This window comes from Acinonyx jubatus, chromosome B1 (genome assembly GCF_027475565.1).
Source record: "Acinonyx jubatus isolate Ajub_Pintada_27869175 chromosome B1, VMU_Ajub_asm_v1.0, whole genome shotgun sequence".
Lineage (NCBI taxonomy): Eukaryota > Metazoa > Chordata > Mammalia > Carnivora > Felidae > Acinonyx > Acinonyx jubatus.
In genome coordinates this window covers 56,916,604-56,922,603 of record NC_069382.1, presented here as the reverse complement: position 1 = coordinate 56,922,603, position 6,000 = coordinate 56,916,604, and the positions used below count along the sequence as shown (strand labels likewise).

General features: G+C 40.6%; 1 pseudogene; it reads right to left on the bottom strand.

Annotated features, from left to right (window-relative positions):
* Positions 1-2,142: 2,142 nt before the first annotated feature.
* Positions 2,143-2,236, bottom strand: LOC113603161 (uncharacterized; annotated as a pseudogene).
* Positions 2,237-6,000: the final 3,764 nt, after the last annotated feature.

Genomic DNA, 6,000 nt, shown 5'->3' with positions numbered 1-6,000 from the left:
TTCCCGAGGTCCTGGCACCAAGTGCCATTTATGTGGCCATTCAGGGCACTGGAAGCGACAATGTCTTCAGAAGGGACAACTGAAGTTGAAACCCATAAGCCATGCCCCTTTTGTGGAGACAATCACTAGAAATCGGAATGCTCTCAGTGACCTTAATCTGGGAGTGCTCAGATTACCAACATCCCTGAAAGGGCCTGGGGCTCTTTACGGTGGCTCTTCTAAACAACTGTCTATGGGAAACCCAGAGCCTCACCTCTGGTAACTCTGGATATAGAAGGAAAACCAGTTGATTTCCTTCTTGACACCTGAGTCACCGTTTCTGTTCTCCTTTCCACTCCAGGCCAACCATCCAAACACAACATGATGATTAGAGTCACTGGAAAACCCATGACCACGTTTTTCCTCAGCCACTGGGGTGTGTATGGGGAGACTTGATATTTCTCACGTTCTTTTTTGATAATGCCAGAGATCCACACTCTCTTGCTAGGAAGGGATATTATGATTGAATTAGGGACTCTAGTGCTACTAGCTTCAGGACAGAAAAACAATTGCCTAAATTTACAGTAATCTGGATACCGAAGATCAATCTTTTTTTGAGGTAAAATGAAATACTTATCATGGAGTTGTTATACTTATCATCCAAATAAGGATGGAAGAGGGAGAAAAAAACAACTATAGTTAATAAGTATATATAACCAGACATGTAGGGATTTTTTGGATGGCTACAATGCATCTTCCCTTCCTAATGGTGTGGCCTTCTCCCTAGGTAGCATTGCATTTGGAATATTAACGCTTGCTGGTCTAAAACTCTTTGTATGTCATTTGTAGAAGCCGTTGCATATGCCAGAGAAATAAGATATCCAAGAAAAATTCTGCTAGCCCAGGTGTTCCCATTTTATCGACCTCTGGATTGACCTTTGAACCTGCCCTGACTGCCATTCCCCTTCCCCCGCTTTCAGCAGGAAGCAGTTAAGACCATTATCCTGGTTCCTAGCAGGAGTTAGAAGTCAAACGTTCAGAGGGGGGAGTATGATAGGAGAAGATAGGATTCAGTAGGCAGAGAGGGAAAGATTAGGACCTGAGATCCCTGGGTGGGGAAAAACACCTATTTTGGAACAATGCTGGGAGTGTCAGATGACAGCAAACCCCCTTAGGCATAAGGTTCCTCTTAAGAATGTAACAGATCCCAACTAAACTCCCCCTCAGGTTTCCCTCAGGAATTTGACAAAAGACCTCAGTATGGCCATAGACCACCTCTCATACAATGAAAATGAGCCAATCAGGATTGCACAACCCAGCACCTAGAGCTATCAAGCCAATAAAGGCAGAACCTGAGACGGAACAAGGGGGAAAGGAAGGGGGAGGGCTGACCAGAACCTTATAAAACAAGGACTCTTGACTATAGTCCTCAGGCATTCACTTTCGAATTCCCCTCTCTGTAAAGAGAGCCTTCCTACTATTCTTCCTTTCTGATCTTATACTCTAATAAGCTTTTGCCTGCTGCTCATTTTGTGTCCACCTCTTCATTCTTCAAAGCATCTGAGGTGATGAATCCTAGGTATTGAGGTAAAAAAAAAATCCTGCAACATTTTGACTTAGTTTATCTTGAATATCAAATCAGAAAACTTGACGTGCCTATACTAGGTGCTGTAGACTGAGAGTTTTGTGTCTCCCACCGCACCCCCCCCGCCCCGCCCCAAGTTTATACCCTTAAACCTAACCCCCAATGTGATGGTCTTTGGAGGTGGGGCCCTTGGGGGTGATTAGCTCATGAGGGTGGAGCCTTCATGAATGGGATTAGTGTCCTCACATAAGAGACCCCAGAGAGCTTCCTCATCCCTTCTGCCGTGTGAGGACACAGAAAAGATGGCCAGAAAAAAAGTGTATTCTCACCTGGCACTGAATCTGCCAGCACTTTGACCTTGGATTTTTAGCATCCAGAACGGTGAGAAATAAATGTTTGTGTTGTTTAAGCCACCCAGTTTGTGATAGTTTGTTATATTAATATATTTATTAGTGTAATGTATTTAGAATTGTGCAATCATCACCATATTTTAGAAGACTTCAGTATAGGCATACCTCATGTTATTGTGCTGCACTTTGTTGAGCTTTGCAGGTATCATATTAAAAAAAAATTTCTTTTTTAATATGGAACACTTCATGAATTTGCATGTCATCCTTGCACAGGGGCCATGCTAATCTTCTCTGTATCGTTCCAATGAAAAAAATTTTTTAATGTTTACTTATTTTTTGAGAGAGAGACAGAAAGAGACAGACATAGCACGAGTGGGGGCCGAGAGACAAAGGGGAACACAGAATCTGAAGCAGGCTCCAGGCTCTAAGCTGTCAGCACAGAGCCTGACACAGGGCTCGAACTCACGAGCCATGAGATCATGACCTGAGCTGAAGTCAGATGCTTAACTGACTGAACCACCCAGGCACCTGGATGTCATATTTTTTAAAATGTTTATTTATTTTGAGAGAGACAGCGTGAGGGGAGGGGCAGAAAGAAAGGAAGAGAGAGAATCCTAGGCAGGCTCCATGCTGTCAGCACAGAGCCCTCCTTGGGGCTCAATCTCATGAACTGTGAGATAATGACCTGACCTGAAACCAAGAGTAAGACACTTATCCAACTGAGCCACCAAGGTGCCCCAATATCCTGTTTTTTGCAAATGAAAGGTCTGTCGTGTCCCTGCATTGATTAAGTCTATTGGTGCCATTTTTCCAACAGCATTTTCTTCCTATCTCTGTCACAGTTTGGCAATTCATGTAATATTTCAAACTTTTTCATTACTATTGTATTTGTTATGGTAGTTTGTGATCAGGAATCTTTGATGTGACTATTATAGTTATTTGGGGACACCATGAACCACACCCATTTAAGACTATGAACTTAACTGATAAATGTTCTGTGGGTTCTGACTGCTCCAGTGACCATTGTTCCTCTATCTCCCTCCCTCTCCTTGGGCCTTCTTATTCCTTGAGATATGACAATATTTAAATTAGGCCAATTAATAACCCCATAATGGTCTTTTTTTTAATACATTAAAATTTTTTTAACATATATTTATTTTTGAGAGACAGAGTGAGTGGGGGAGGGGCATAAAGATGGTCTCTTTTTTTAATACATTAAAAATTTTTTTTAACATGTATTTATTTTTGAGAGACAGAGAGAGAGACAGAGTGAGTGGGGGAAGGGCAGAGACAGAAGGAAACACAGAATCCGAAGCCGGCTCCAGGACCTGAGCAAGCTGTCAGTGCAGAGCCTGATGCACGGCTTGAACCCACAAACCATGAGATCATGACCTGGGCTGAAGTCGGACACTTAACCAATTGAGCCACCCAGGTGCCCCTTGTCTCTTAGTGTTCAAATGAAATGAAGAGTCAGTTGGTGTGGCAAACTCCATGTCTTATTTTAATAAATCTTTGCAGCCATTTTGACCTTCGGCAGCCATCCACATTGAAGCAAGACTCTCCACCAGTGAAAAGATTGTGACTCGCTAAAAGCTCAGATGCTGGTTAGCATTTTTTAGCTATAAAATGTTTTTCAATGAATGTATTTACATTTTTTTTTTTACATAGTGCACTTGCACACTTAGACTACAATATACTATAAACATCACTTTTATATGCACTGGGAAATGAAAAAAATTCACTTGAATTGCTTTATTGTGATATTTGCTTTATTGTAGTGTTCTAGAACAAAATCCATGGTACCTCTGCAGTATGCCTGTTCTCCAAAAAGAAGACCTGTCTGCATTAGCACTTGTTCTCTGTTCACCTGCAACCAACACCACCTCCCAGCTTTTGACAACCATTATTCTACTCTCTGTCTCTATGGATTTATCTATTCTATGAGGTCAATACAATATGTGGTCTTTTGTGTCTGGCTTCTTTCACTTGGGATGATGATTCAAGGTTCATCCTGTTGTAGCATGTATCAGAACTTTACACTTTTTTATTGCTCAATAATATTCCATTGGGTAGATATGCCACATTCGTTTAGCCATTCATCAGTTGATGGCCATTTAGGTTGTTGACACTTGTTGGCTATTATGAATAATGCTGCTGTGAACAATGAGAGCAAAGTCTTTGTGTGCATTCTTCTTTTTCATAGGTGCATACCTAGAAGTGGAATTGTTGGGTCCTATGGTTACTGTATGCTTATTATTTTGAGGCCAAACTGTTTTCTACTAGTTTGCTTTTAAAACAAAGTCCAGCAGGTTTGTTAACAACCACTGTGAACAAGGGCAACTTTTGACTAATTAAAAATACATATGACTACATATGCACAAATCTGCAAATGGTAGTATACAGCTAAAACTATGAAAAGGCACAGAAATTTCTCACAGCTAAAAGTGCCTATATAAAGCAAAAATCATGGTTTTCACATCACAAATAATCTGCCCGGTTTACATTTAAACCAGCTAATGTATAAAAGGCTTTTGATCAGCAGATCAACAAATATGGCCAAGTTAACGCCATTGCAGGACTCTTCCATTCTGCATTTCTAGACATAAAAAATAACAACAGGTTTTTGATAAGGATGTTAGGTTATTAAAATAAATTTAAGATAGAAAAATCAGCAAGAGGGAAGACTGCCGTTAAAAGGAAGAATTTATTTTAATGTTTAGGTTCTCTGAACACCAATTTCAAGACTTTGGCATCAGTGTTTTGCATTTACTGGAGAAAACATTTGTCTGGAGCAGTGCTTGTAGGGCTCTGTGTAAACAAACCAGAATGAAACAATTAGATTTTTCTATTTGCATTTCTGTTAAGGCATTTGCCAGCCATTTTTCTTACCTTATACCATGTATAATGGCAGTAATGCCAAGACTGTGTGTGTTTTTTTTAAATGTTTATTTTTGAGAGAGAGAGAGAGAGAGAGAGAGAGAGAGTGAAAGTGGGGGAGGGCAGAGAGAGAGAGGGAGACACAAAATTCAAAAGCAGGCTCCTGCCTCTGAGCTGTCAGCACAGAGCCCAACACGGCTCAAACTCATGAACTGTGAGGCCATGACTTGAGCTGAAGTCTGATGCTTAGCCAGCTGAGCAACCCAGGCTCCCCCGCAAGACCCGTGTTTCATTCCAGGCTCCACCACAACCTGTGGGACATTACTCTTCATCTTGGAACCCACCTTCATCGGTAGAATAGGAATTATTACCCACCCATTCACTTCAAGGTTTGGGTGGTTACATGAGAACAAATGAGATAGTACGGAGCACACAGCACTTTATAAACTGTCAAGCTCTAAAAGATAAGGCATTTATATAGGCCAAAAAGAGCTGTGTACTCATAGTCAATGTTCAAAGGGATATTTAAAATGCTGAGAGCGGTGGTATTTATTTTTATTTCCATATATACCTATGATTGATGACCAGTGTAATGTAAAGCACTTAAAAATACATTTCTAAGCTAATAGGCACAAATAAAAATACTGGGGAGAATTGAAAAATTTCCTTAGATACTACATTAAACACAACAATGTTTTTCTTGGCATATCTTAGAAAAAGCATGGAACACAGAAATTACGAGAAATGGAATTTATATTTTGCACAATTTTAGATTGCTTTGTTCTTTTTACAATAGCATTTATTTTTTGAAAATTTATTTTACAGAGAGAGACAGAGCATGAGCAGGGGAGAGAGGCAGAGGGAGAGAGAGAGAATCTTAAGCAGGCTCCATGCTCAGTGAAGGGCCTGGTGCAGGGCTTGATCCCATGACCCTGGGATCATGACCTGAGCCAAAATCAAGAGTCAGGTGCTCACCTGACTGAACCACCCAGGTGCCCTTAATTTTCTCTTTTCTTTCATTTCCCACGAACAACTGAAGTTTATCATATTCCTAACTCTGCTTCTTGGAGCTGTTTTATATTTTTGCCAGCAAAAGTAGATGTCAAGGCATCTGGGACGGATCATTTGTGTGGCTGTTTTAAACAAAATATAGGTAACACATTTCCTTTGGTAACTTCTTGTGCCACCAGTACCAAAATAAACTGTTTT